At 41.6% G+C, this 14577-nt stretch overlaps 1 protein-coding gene across 2 annotated transcripts in view; it reads left to right on the forward strand.

Annotated features, from left to right (window-relative positions):
* Positions 1-397: 397 nt before the first annotated feature.
* FAM83H (family with sequence similarity 83 member H) overlaps positions 398-14577 on the forward strand; it is a 32687-nt gene continuing 18507 nt past the window's right edge. Inside the window, exon 1 of one of the 2 annotated variants that reach the window (XM_075024252.1) lies at positions 398-568. The gene's annotated coding sequence lies outside the window, so the exon portion shown is untranslated. Of the gene's footprint in view, positions 569-4823; positions 5033-14577 lie in introns of those variants that run through there. The other variant, XM_075024253.1, reaches the window with a different exon arrangement.

The following is a 14577-nucleotide window of genomic DNA, read 5'->3' on the forward strand; positions in this document are numbered from 1 at the left end:
CAGGTAGCCTTTGCAGGATCACCAGCACACTGCTGTGGAAGAGGGAGGCACAGGGCCCTGCACCCTGATTGCTCCTGCTGCAACGGTGCCCTTGCCCAGGAGCTACTGCTGCAGCATGCCGCTGCCTCCCCGAAATGGACCCCGGAGCATGAGAAGTCCCTGATGAGCCCAAACCCTCCTTCCCTGGGCGGCTGATGGACTGAGGTGTGCTGGGACGAGTCTTCGGGACCGGTGGCCTGGGTCCATGCCCAGCTGCCAGCACTGAGCCTGCTCCCAGGCCTGCTCCGCAGCCAGGCCCGAGCTAGTCTGACAGGCTCAGGGCAGACGGGAAGGGAGAGGCCGCCTGCGGCTCAGGAATGTGCAGCCCTTATCTCTGGCTCCCCTGCAATCCTTGGGAGGGAATAACTCTCCGGAGTTTGCCTTTCTCTCGCACTTACTCACCCTCTGCCCTGGGTGGAGCTTGATTCTCTCTGGCTCAGAGGTGCCCGTGAATCAGGCTGCAGGCACGTCCAGGGGAGCGGAGAGCCGGCGAGCACGACCCACCACCTGCCCTGGCTCACCTGGGAAGGTAGGAGAAGTGCCGGCACCTCCTGGGGTACCTGAATGGCCGCGTGAGTTGGCGGGCAAAGAGCCGGGGAGGTCCTGTCCTGCTCCTCTGCACAGGGCTGGGCGCTCGGGATCTGGGGCAGGGACTTCTGCAGGCAGTCTGGGGGCGGGAGGTGGCTGCTTCAATGCAGAAAGGCTCCAGCAGCAGGAGCTCCCAGGCACGCCATGACTGCCCCCGTGGGAGAAAGGAGAGTCCCAGGAGGAGAGGGGAGAGGCAAGGGGGGAGGGAGAACGTCCCAGCACAGACAGCAGGCTTTGGGGCTGGTGAGGGAAGAGACGTGTCAGTCTTCAGGTAGCCTGGTCAAAACTGCTTAGTGAACGCTTCACCGAACTTGTGTCCCGTCTCCTGTGAGAAAGCCCCAAGGAGTGGATATTTCCGAACTTATCCCAGTCTTCGGGAAGAGATCTTGCAGCCTGGCACAGCTTCCCACGATAGAGCCTGAGCTGGCCTTCTGCTTGGGTGGGAAACGCTGTAGGGATGTGTGGTCAAGAGATTGGGACAAAGAGGACTTCACTGGTGGTAGTGCTGGAAAGGCCAAGGTCTGCAGTAGGCTAAGAGCCAAGAAACAGCTCCTGAGGCCCACCGCGCCTTTACTTGCTTTGACCTCACTCCACACGCATGGGTGTGTAGCTGTCTGCCGACATGGCGTGCAAGCAGCGACACAGACATTCATGCACGTACATGCAAAAGCACAGACAGATGCGTGTGGACACATGCGTGCACAGGCACACGTGCATATACTCACTAAGTTTTTCCACAGATGTGAGCCTGTCTGACAGACCTCAGGTTTTGTGTGTGAGCAGAGAGGAAGGGGAAAGTCTTGTGTTCCCATCACTCTAAATTGACTAATGTCAATAGAGGTCAATTATGGCTTTTGTCTGGCCTGAGGAGCGAGGTTCTCTATCTTCTAAAACAGTTAGAGGGAGAGGAGGCACTTGGAAAGGGACAGAAGTGCCTATAGCATCCTTCTGCTGAAGACATCTAATTCATGAAAAGTTGCAATAAGCTCGTCTGTGATAGAGGCCAAACATACATGAGTAACAACTCTAGACAACAAACTAGCTCCAAAACAGAGCAGTGACAATTAAGCGGTGCAGAACACTGGTGGCCTGGGATCCCTTTGCACAGCCTACAATAGCATGTGCTTTCATTGGCTGAAGAGGCAAGCAGACAGAAAAAAGATAGCATGAAAACATTCACCCTATTACAAGGCCACAGAAGGTCTGCAGTTTGGGGAGAGAAAGTTTTTTTCATTTGGGCCTAACGCCCATTTGTCTGAAGGGCTTTAGAGTTGTATTTGAGGGACTAAGAGAGACGTGTATTTCCTGTCACCTGGCAGTGGAAATAGTAGTATTCTGAGGAAAAAAAAGTTATGCTCTTTGTGTGGTTGTAGGGAAAATTGCATGTCAAAAGAAAAAGTGAAAATGTCATGTACCAGAGTCTGGTATGATTGTGCCAGAGCAGTGTCATGCTTGAGGACAGAGACACCTCTGTTCTATAAATCATTTTTCAGGCAATCACAACTTTCCAAGCAACTGAAATTCACCTCCACACCTTGCAGTATTGGACTTCCTTGTATTTTTCGGTTAAATGGAACACTTTTGGACCGCTTACCAGGCCCCGTTTGGCTGGATTTTTGTAACCCTAATGAGGAATAGGAATTTCATGACTGTATTTCTAAAATCAGGATGTGGGGGAAAGTAAAAGTCAAGGGCGGCATGTAGTTCTCCTCCAAATTATACCTTACGCTGTTGGACTTTTTCTTGAGGTTCTCTGGTTTAGACTTCCTCATACCTGCTACCTAGTAAATAAAAATCCAAGGAAAGGGATTGATTGAGACAGAGTAAGCTTGGCATGAGCATTGCTGTCATAGACATGGCGCTTAGGGACATGGTTTAGTGGTGGACTTGGCATTATTAGGTTAACAGTTGGATTCAGTGATCTTAACGGTCTTTTCCAATCTAAATGATTCTATGAATCTATCTCTTCAGGTAATCTGTTCTCTGTAAGAGGCCCCTTTTGCATGCAGGATCACATTTCATTTTTGAGTAGCTGTAAACAACAGGTTTTGTCCTAGTGACTCTCTACAGGTTGGATTTACACATGCCACTCCATTCCCTTTATTGCATAGGACAGTTAAGATGGACACGCTGACAGGCTGTCTCAATAACCACTTCACAAGGAAAATTACGACATGTAATTTTTCTGCTACTTTTCCTTTCCTCTGGCCTGTAGGAAGATCCCCTGGACATTCTGAATGTCTGGCTAATTTTCTGATTATCCAGCAAAGAATATTTTGTGGGATCTCTTGCACTGACTATTAAGCAGGGGTGAGTGGGAGTCCAGTAGGTGTTCTGAGGTGCTGACTGGGCTCCCATTCTACTCTGCCACATGCCTGTAGCATTCAGTCCATTTACTACTCACCTTAGACACAAAAAGAGTTTATTATGCCAATTTGTAGGGTCTTCTGACAAATGTATGTAATATGGAAGATAAGGTTGTAATCCCTGGAAGCTCAGTGAATGAATTGATTAAATTAATTGAAGCAATTTCTCATCTGATGACCGTGACTTCAGATGAAGTGAAACTCCTAGACTACAGCAGGCAGACATACCATTTTTTAAAATGATGACTGAGATCTTTATAAGACCATCTAGAGTAAAGAACAGGATCACAATCACTCAGGGTGATCAGTAGAGGCTGGCCAGGTGACCAAAAGAAAAGGCCTGGGGGCTGTATACATGACATTGTAACAGGAATAACAAATTCCATATTTTCATCTTTCAAACAGAAATTTTAACAGTAACAACAGGCTTTGAGCCTACAGCCTAAAACTGAAAGAACACTGAGAATGAGAACACAGAGAATTCAGCAGAAAATACAGAAAGGAAATTCGAAAAAGGAAAAATAATTGCTGTGAGGACTTAGCAGACACAGTGGTGGCTGAGAGAGGGTTCTAATTCAGACTATTACCCAAATTTCACCGTACTGTTCTGGGGAATGTATCTGATCCTTGCTTGGTGAGAAGAGCAGGTAATAGGAGGGTAACCAGCATCCTTTGCCACAGCTCTTGTAAAATTTTCATGGCAATGTGTTATGGCTAAACCAGGATATTCTGGGGTACACTTGAAAACTAAAGGTGCTACAGGCACATCACTGTGAGCTTGGCAAGTGAGAGGCCTTAAACTGAGAGATCCTTTCTCAGCACAAGTCCAATTCGTAGTACAGAAAGCTAGCACATGTAGGAGTAGTTTCTGGAAAAGATGAGCATATCTGTCACTGTTAATATAGGTTATTCAGTCTGCTGTAGCAGGATTAGAAGGCACTAGCTGTCCCTCCATCACCCAATGCAGAATTAAAAAAACTCACACCTTAAACCATATGCCAAGAGATAGGTCCCTCCCCAAATCATTTACCTACTACAACCTTTTCTTGAGAGCAAAGCAACATTTTCCATGTCTTATTGTCACAATGTCTGCTCAAGTAGTTTTACCTTAGGCATTACTGTCCTCTTCTAAACCTGACCCTTCCAGAATATTAGCAATCCGTTTTCATATAATATTTTCTATTTTATCAGGCCAAATAATTTTTTTTTTAAATAATTGATTTCTAAACTCCAGGGGTTCTAGATGTTTTGGAAACCTGAAAATTTTTCAGAGCCCACCATAAGAGATGTAAGTGATGTCATCAAACATGGTGCATGGCCCAGCTGTGGCCCACACGCTCCTGCCTGCTGGACCACTGTTTGGAAATTGCTGCTTTACATTTTTCTCATGGATGTGCCATTTGCTGCTTCATTGACTCTCAAAATCATTTTGATTAATTTCTTGACCAGGGTTTGGGAATCCTTCAAATGGTAATAGCACAGAGGGGTTTTGTGGCTGGCTGTGGAGTCCATCAGGCTAAAGTAAATTCTTCTGTCTGTGTTGCCTTTCTCTTCTTGCTGGTATCCGGGGCAATGAAAAGACAAGGTGTTTAAGCCCAGCAAATCGTGCCTATAGTTGCACATAAGCATGGGGTCTCAGGCAGAGATCATATCTTACTAGCCTTTTCAAGCTGGAGTGATACAGCCTTGCTTCCTCTCAGGCAGTTCCCTCCGTTGGTGCATAAAGACCGACAAAGGCCTCAGCTTTTGGGAGTGTCTTGAAGCAGAGAAGCAGGTCCATCCAGGGAAGTGATCATCTGAGAGAGGCAGCCTGGGAACTTGCTGTGCAGGCAAAACACGTAACAACAAGCACTGGAGTCAGCATTGGGAAGGAAGATAGAGCCAGCCTGAGGTGCTGAGACATCAGCAGGGGCTGACATCAGGCAGCAGCAGATGAGAGAGAAAGGAAACATTGAGCCAGTTTCCTTTTGCTTAGACTGGATAAATACAGTCCATCGCTCTTGATTCACACCTGGCACAAAGACTCAAGAAAAATGCAGGTCCTTTTTTTTTTTTTTTTTTTTAAATCTGCAAGGCATTCACTCAGCATAGCTGAAACTAGAATTTCATGCTAGTCTTTTAGGAAAAAAAACCAGTTAAAAGTCCATTGAAATGGAACATAATATGGACAGGCAGCAAATGATGCACAAACCAACAGGTCTATACTTTTTCCAGTTTCTGCTCTTAGTGTTAATCCAGAGGTAAAAGGAGAATTTTTACATCTAGCTTCATCTGTCAGTTACTTTTCCCTGCTCTGCCTACATTAAACATTTCCTTATGGTTGAACGTTTTTCTGTGCAGAGATAGTTGTAGACTGTGATCACACCTCTGCTTACTCTTTCAAATATTAAGAGGGTCTGATAGCTTTTGCAGATCACAAAAACCGAATGCTTGTGATAAGTATCAAAGCTAGTAAAGTCACTCCTGATTACACCAATGTGAACAGAAGCAGGCCCCAGGCCAAGCCAAAAGGAAATTTCCATTGGAGACTCCCTCCTCCAGAAAAGCTCTTGATAATTACACATGGATAGCTGCATGCTTCTTTCTCTCCTCCTGTTTCTCCCCTGCTAATGTTTTTTTGGCCGAGGAGGTGAGCGATTGCATTAGTACTCCCTGTGCAGAGGTGCGTTGGCACAGTAGCAACCAACCCAGTGTCTTTGGGAAAGCCCAGGCAGACGGGTGGAGGAGACCTTTGCTGCTGAGAGATTGAATTCTGCCTCTCATCAGCCTATTATATCAGCCTTCATCTCCCACTTGTTAAGTTTTCAACAAGCTTCTTCGTGCTCTCCTTTATCCACTGCCCCTAAGCATGGGAGGAGTTACTCATAAACAGCTACAAAGCCTACCTTCTTTTTCTCCTTCAGCTTCCTCCTGAAAAAAAACCCAACAGCTATCCTATATTAGCATGCTAAAAAGTAAGTTCTGAAGAACTGGTGTACTGAGTACTTGTTTCTTTCTATAGCCTTCTGTGTACCTGTCTGTGTTTGTCATTGTCCCATCTACTATACTTAGAGGAAGGATTTATTGGGAAGGAACTAAAGTTTGTAGTTTCGGTTCATTCATTATCTAATATAGTGAGGTTCTGATTATTACTGGTGTTCTTGATACTTCTAAATTTATGAACATGATTTTATGAAATAATTGCTTAGGATAGCAGAGAGCTGCATGAAATGCCAAATAATGATAACAGCCTTCTAGAATGCATGGAGAGAAGATACTGTGGATCAGTGCTTTTTTTCCTGACCTAATGAAATACCAATTCAGAGTGACTGCAAAATCAGAGGAACAGTAAATGCAAAGTACTGCAGGGTTTGTATGGAGAAGATGGGAGCCCGTGTGGTGACTTGTCAAATGATAAATGAAAGCTGGTCTGGAATCCCTGTAAAAATAAATTCACAAATATTTCATCTTGGTCCATATGCTCTTCATGGAGGACCACATGGGCCATGCACATGGTTCCTTAACAGACTTTTTCTTTATCTGTCTGATGCCAGTTACTGATGCCTGTCCTTTAGGCATTGTGATGGTTCTCCCATGCTTCTCCTTACGTTAAGAAACTCCATCAAAAGTTGTTTTTCAAATGTCCTTATAGAAGCTATCTGTAGTACAGTGCCTACAGACCACTTAATTCCACAACTGATTATATGTACAATACTAAATTTGCACATCTGCCAGTTGTTCCTTTGTACCTCTCGGCTCATTTTTCTCTTTCATCTGTTTATCATGTCTAATGGGGCCTAGATTATGAGACCATCTTAAGCAAGACCCAATTTAATAATTGCTGGTACTTCATCTAGTACAATGGGATTCTGACTCTTCATCAGAATCTTTTACTGTAACTGTGTATTCAACCAAACCATCAAGGCTGTTTGACTATAGCCTCTTGGGATTCAGGAAAATCAATTGGTTGTCACTGGGGCAGTTCAGCAACAACAGGACTAAAAGAAAAAAAACACAAAGCATAGTAATCCTATCCTATAAATGAGCAGGCTGCTCATTGCTCCTTAGTGGTCAAAAAGCAAATGACATATTAGGAAAGGACTGGAATGTAAACACAATATATTTCACTTCCATCTTGCAGTTCCAGTCCCACCATCTCAAAAAAGAATACAGTAGAGTGAAACAAATTCGGAGAAGAAACTAGACTGGAGGATCATCAGAGGCACAGAACAGTTTCCATGTAAGAAACAGTTGAGTAAGTTAGGGTTCTCCATCTGGAAAGGTGATGAGTGACAGGAGAGTTGACAGAAGTATAAAATCAGAGTGGCATGACACAGGTCAACAGATGTTGATTTTCCTATCTAGAGCAAAAAACAAAAGTACAAGCAGCAGATTCAAAAGAGAAGGAGACTGTTCTTGACTGTATTGCTGAGCTATGGGACTCCTTGCCTCTGGCTGTTACAGATGCTGAAATTTTATATGGGTTTAGGGAAACTCTGTGTGAGTTTATGATAGCAAAATCCTTTGAAGCTATCTACAGTCATTAAAGCATATCTGGGTCAGGAGGTTCTTGAGCCTCAAGTAGCTAAAACTGACTTAGAGAAGCTGGTGAAGCATCATAAATGCTTGGCCTGTCCCTATATGTTTTCCACATCATCTGTTCTTAGTCCCTGTTGGAGATGGGTTTCTAGGCTTGATGGACCTTTCATCCGATCCAGTACAGCTGATTTTATGTTCTGTTCTCCCAGGAACATACAGTAAAGTGAGAGTTCAGACATAGTGAGAATGAAGCCTGGAGAGACTTAGAATTGGTGCACTCTTTATTTAGAGAAACCAGAAAGAAAATACAGAAATTGATATGAGTAAATGGCAGGTAAAATGCAAAGATGTTCAGAGGGGCTTTTACATTACAAACATTTAGTATAGAAGAAGACAATACACAGGAGTATAAAGTATAGTATACTGCATGGGATGGGATTGGGAAAACCTATATTCTTTCCAGAGTATTATAATCTAAATCATCAGGATTTTTGTGAGGAAAAGACATGTCAGTAATTTACACAGAGAAAATTGATGGAATTACATTATTTTGAATACAGTTTCAGATTAAGGATGTGGGTGCACACAAAAACGCTGTACGCACAGGTGTGTCATCACAGAGTAATGATTACATAGCAGCTGTCTGCATGCATGTACCTTTACTTTATAATACCCTGTGGTAAATGCAAGGTATTACATTTCACTTTTGTTGAAGAAGTAATTGTCTTTCATTCATGACAAGGAACGTGTATGGTGGGTACTGTGGATCATTATGTTTGTGCAAACTTAGTTTACTTCACAGTAATTTGATCACAAATCCATACCCTAATGGCCAGTTGTTAGCTGGATAAATATGCTAAAATCGTTTCAGGGAGTAAAAGTGCATTACTTTCAAAAGACCATTAATAAGATCTCTCATGAAGTTTACTGAAAGTAAGTGGTAATAAACACTGAAATTATTAAATCTAGAGATAATTGCAGGGAACTTTGGAAAAAAACTAACCAAGTGAGCTGAAAGGCCAAGATAATGCAAATGAAACCATATGCTGCCAGTGCAAGGTAATTTATACAAAGGAAAAACCCTGAACTAATTGCGTGGCCTCTGGGATTCAAGGAAATACACAGTTTTGGTTGGTGAAGGTGTAAGTAGACTTATTTTAATAAGCTTCAACTTCTCCAAATCATCTAAATAAATGCTTTCTGAAATGTGATTAAAATCCTACATTATGCTAAATTAACAGGTCTTGCATTAGGTAGTTAATGAAATAGTAATTTATAATATCAATCATTAAAGAGAAGTTATTAATAATGTTCATTTTTATCAGACTTACCAGCAATTGAGTCCTTCTCCAGTGCTGCTCAGGAGTTCAATAAAATGTTTACGTAACCAGTAAATAGTCTAGTAAAGTTCAACGGTAACACAAAGTTTGAGGAAACAGTAAATATGTTTATAAATCTCATATTTACTGAATAACAGTAAAAATCACAACGCTGCTATCTGACTGAATGTATTTTAATACTGTCAGATATAAAATGATACACAGAAATCCAGAATGAAGGTTGCAATTATAGAATTGAAGATTCAGTGATGTGAGGATGAATTAAATTACCAGAAAAAGTTCATAGAATTCTTAAGGAAAAGCCACAAACATTGTCCAGGGACAGGAGACAAGTCCTACCAACAGGAGGTCTGTTCAATCTATCATGGAGAAAGCTGAGAAGTGATTTACACTGCATTTGAACAGACAAAAAGAGCTGGTATTAGGTAATTTGTCAATCGTGTGAATAGAGGCATTATAATACAGTTAAAATGTGAAGTTAAAGATTACTTTGTGAAATAAGATGTATTTTCACTGCAATGAAAGGAAGTGAACGCTGAAGTCACTTGCTAAGAAAAAGGTTGTTTCACAGCTATGTTTTTTTAATAATCTTTCTAATATATATATTAAAATATAGTTACTGGGAGGAATGTTATCGCCTGTGTGTACAAGTGATTAGGGTGTTCAGGCTGAAAGATTGTTTGGCTCTTTTTTGCCCTGTATGTCTGCACTCTTCTACTCTACTCCTCTGTGCTTTTCTCTACTCTATCAGTCAGGCCTTTTGTAGAGTAGGACTGTGTGCTGCATGCTAATCATGGCTACTGCTCTTCCATCTATACATTAAAATAGCAATGATAACCAAGTCTCATATTGTAGGACTTCTCTGAAGGAGTCAGGAAATAGTTTTCCTCATTGCACAACTGGGTAAATGTATTTAGGGCTTTTCATCTTCCTTTGACCCAGCTGACCACAGGTACAGAGGCAGAATGGGATAGTGAAATGCTGAGTTGCAATATGCAAGCCAGCTACTCATTGACTTGCAATATTCATAGAATCATAGCATCATAGAACAGGTTGGGTTGGAAGGGACCTTAAAGATCATCTAGTTCCAACCCCCCTTGCCATGGGCAGGGACACCTTCTGCTAGACCAGTTTGCTCAAAGCCCCATTCAGCCTGGCCCTGAACACTTCCAGGGATGGGGCATCCATCAGCCTCTCCGGGCAACCTGGTCCAGTGCCTCACCACCCTCACAGTGAAGAATTTCTTCCTTACATCTAATCTAAATCTGCCCTCTTTCAGTTTAAAGCCATTACCCCTTGTCCCATCACTACATGCCCTTGTAAAAAGGTAATCCTAAGCTAATGGTCTGCAGTATTACATCAGATGATATAATAGTCCCCCTTCATGTACTCCTAATCTTTTAAAAAGCAGTTGTGATATACACTAGACAGCAGACAGTTCAAAATTAAAATAGACACTTTAAATTATTAAGAAGTTTTGTTTCAAAAAAATCATCATTGGATAGATTTGTTTTTAACAGACTTGCACAAAGTTCTGTGTTACATTTTATCTCTAATATTTTGATCAATGAAGTATAAAAACACTTGTGATAAAGCTTTTAGGTACTTGGTTATTGGGAAAGTAAGTAAAGACAGAAGATAGGGCAGGTGTACAGAGCAACTTAGATCACTTGATAAGCTGATGCATCACAATTAGTTATTACACGTACTAACTAAGAATCCATTTTTATTTATAAAAAGGAAACTGTATCCCAACAACCACTGCAAAAACTAATGGGTAGCAGAGTAGCCAATGAGCTGCAGCGCAATGCCATGGCAACATCCACGGATGTACAAGCAGGAATAGGGAGGCAGTTTTGTCTCAAATACAGCATTGGTAAGAGAAACATTGGAATATTGTGTTCAGCTGTGATCCTGCACTTTAAAATGGACCTGCAACAGAGTACAGAAGAACTATTAGTACAATTTGATGTGTCACAAAATGTTGTACAGTAATGGTAGGATTCATCAGCATTGATGAGGGTGTCTACTTTAGTGTGAGACGATTACTCACTTCACTGTATTGACTAGACTTTGGTGGTTGGCAATAGTAGTATGGACATCAGACATTCATGGAGATGTTCTGCAATGAAGATGCCTGAAGTTGAGTGAGACTGATCTGTCGTACTGTAGAAGTTAGGTTTGAAAGTACAACTGAGAGGATAAAGGTAATCTTGGAGTTAAAAAAATTGAAGACTGAGCACTGAAGCTTTGGAAGACTGATTTGTTAATGTCTCTGGGAGAAAGATTAAGAGAAGACTTGGCCAAATGTAAGCATCTATATTAGAAGATGAATCTCAACCCATGCTCTGATTTTATTCACTTATTCTCCATCAAGTATAAAGGGGAACACAAGGCAATTAGCTTGCATGTAGGCATGTTATACACCTGCATTTATTTAATGAATCTGACCCTTGAGGAGCAATCCTGGTTCCTAGACTTTGGTGTTTAGTGTCATTTTAGGTGCCTTAGGGTATCCAAAACACAGCAGATGTGGCACAAGCCCTATGAGAGACTCACTCCCTTCTTGACCAGCAGCTGGAGGCCAGGCAAGATGCCTTAGGGCATCTGAAGTGACATTAAACACCTGTGTGTAGACACCTGAATTGCTCCCCTGGTTATAGTTTGTTTGCACTTTATTTATATTTAATTTACCCAAGGCTTAAGGGCTAGGTGCTGGGAAGAAGTTAGAATTTTTCCCCTTGCTACCTAATTTGGCTTCTGGAATTTTTCTTTCATCTTCCTTTAAGATAACAGGGACTGAACAGCAGGATAAGTATTGGCACATGCCAGTATGCTTAGTGGTCTCAGAGAACTTCTCAGGTCCCATATTGGTGTGTTCTGCTCATAAAATCAAGTTTAAAACAATTGCTAGTATTTTTTCCAGGTCATATTGGCAGGATGTAATAGGAGTCCTCTGCTTTCTTGTACAATATAGGGGCAGTACTCTTCCTGGGATGCTTTTCCTGATAAAGTTGCAGCTGGTGAAGCCATAAGAGACATCGGTGGTGTGCTTGAGCTTTCCTGTTCTCTTCTGGTAGTACATTGTAGGTTTTATGGTTCTGGAGCTTTTGTACTAAGGGTCTTTAGGGTCTTACTTTTTCCAGTACTTGTCATGTAAATGGAAGGAGGGATGTTCAGTAGTTCCTTTTGGACTGATCATATGTCACATAGCTTGTTCACAGTTGCAGATGCTGGATTTATGTGATCTCTTCTCCTCCTGTAACCATATACAGTTCAGTTCCTGAACTATAACTGGACTACAGAATATCTTAATAACCTTTATAAAGACCCTCAAGGGCAATGTAGGGGTGCCACACATTAGTCTTTTTAGCATCTTCATTTTTCACTGAATTCCCTATAGCTTGTGTCATAAAAATTTGTAAACTGTGACTAGCAATTAAAATAAAATTAAATTCCTAATTAAATAAAATAAACAAGCATATAAATAAGTGAAATTCTCTATTAACCAGTAGTTACAGGCTTCCATATACATTTGGTATATTTCCAGTTGTGGCTTAGTTTCTTTGACACTTATAGTGGTTCAGATTTTCAAAAATATGACATCTGTCTTTTTCTGGGGTGAATGATGCTGCAGAAAATAGATTTGCAGGTGAAGTTCAAGCAAAGAGGCAACTTCTTGGAGTCCCTCTTTTGTTTTAGATGCCACCATAATCTAGGAAAATACAGCCATCACGCAAGAATACTAGTAAATAATGTGTGCCCTAATCTTATGTCACTCTGGACTGAAGAAATCTGACAAGGTGTTCAGTGAATTCCCGCTAAAGGAACCAAGGCATAAAAGCAAAGAATTGCTGTCTGACTTTAATGAGAGCCTTTGACAATCGGTTCAAAGGAAGTAAGGGCCCACATGGGCTATGCATGTCACAGAGCTCTCGCGCAAATTTTGCTGCTTCTGCCAAATAATTCCTTCATTTTGCTTTTCCAGGCCTCCTACATGACAACAGCCAAAGGTTTAAGAGAGAATGAGAAAGTACTTATACTCAGCTGCCCTTCCTGGCATTATACATCCTGAATGCCCTACGAAATAAACGAATATGTAGTTCTAGAGTCAAACAATAACAAGGGAACACTGCATACTTAATAATATATCTTATCTTCTCTAAGGCATGTGAAGTGGTAACTCCACAAAATCCAGCATTGCACTGTGGTAACTGACACATTTTGAATGGATCAAAACTAGTTAACATAGATGTAAAGAGGCAATAGTTTAAAAAAACAATTATATCTTAGAAACCTCACTATGGCAAATAAATATTGGCCATAAATGGTATGTTATAATTTTCACCTAATTTGTAGGGGAATTACTTATCAAATGATGGATTATTTGACCTAGAACTAGAGACACAGCCTTGCAGTTGGCAGCTTAACAACATCAAATTTGAACCAGCATCTCAGAGTTCTGCCAGTTGCAGACAGCTATTCCCAGGAGTTGCAACTTAGCAAAAAAACCATAAAAAATACCTTACCTAAATGCAGAATCTAGATGAATTCCGCAAGATGGACAGTAGCAGGAGTGTACTTGCAAAGACTGCAAGCAAGTGCATGGAATCCAAAAGCTCGGGTGACTCTGCTTCCTCATAGTGAATTAGCATTCTTAGCAGAGCTTCTGCCTAGGAGCTACCTAGATCACTTTTGCAAAGTTTTATTTATTCATTGACCTGAGATCAGCTCATGCTTACCATACTGATGAACGATAATAACCTTTGAGGTTCCAGTTAACTTTTCCCCTTCTGCTTAAATTGACAGGGAAGTAGTTTGAAAGACTACTGAAAGAGTATCAATCATTTTGTGCATCTCTTGTCATGCAAAGCATAGAATATATTTATTGTAGATAGACAGCAGCACATGAGAAGCTAGAAGGAGATTATTGGGATGATGCTAATGCTAAGTGTTCCTGAGAGACTTCTTCACAGAAATTACCCATACTTTTTAAGGCTTAGAAATGGTGTAATACAAATGCACTGTATGAATTATATATATTTTTTTATATATATATAAACCAGCATTCTTCATGCAAACTGAGAATTCATCAACCTAGTATAGTTCTTGTTGCAGACCAGGGAATTAAAGCATGCCAACCAATTAACAGAATCATAGAATGGTTTGGGTTGGAAGGGACCTTTAAAGACCACCTAGTCCAACCCCCTGGCCTTGGGCACGGACACGTTCCACTAGATCAGGTTGCTCAAAGCCCCATCCAACTTGACCTTGAACACTTCCAACGATGGGGCATCCACAGCTTCTCTGGACAACCTGGTCCAGTGTATCACCACCTTCATTATAAAGAATTTCTTCCTTACATCCAATCTAAACCTGCCTTCTTTTGGTTTAAAACTGTTGCCCCTTGTCCTGTCACTACAGGCCTTGGTAAAAAGTGTCTCTCCATCTTTCTTATAAGCCCCCTTTAAGTAGAGTGAATAGAATAATTCAGTTGGAAGGGACCTACAATGATCATCTAGTCCAACTGCCTGCGCAATTCAGGGCTGACCAAAAGTTGAAGCATATTATTAAGGGCATTATCCAAATGCCTCTTAAACACTGACAGGCATGGGGCATTGTCCACCTCTCTAGGTGTTCCGGTGTTTGACCACACTGTCTGTAAAGAAATGTTTCCTAATGTCAAGTCTGAACCTCCCCTGATGCAGCTTTGAGCCATTCCCAGT

Source organism: Buteo buteo, chromosome 3, assembly GCF_964188355.1.
Source record: "Buteo buteo chromosome 3, bButBut1.hap1.1, whole genome shotgun sequence".
NCBI lineage: Eukaryota > Metazoa > Chordata > Aves > Accipitriformes > Accipitridae > Buteo > Buteo buteo.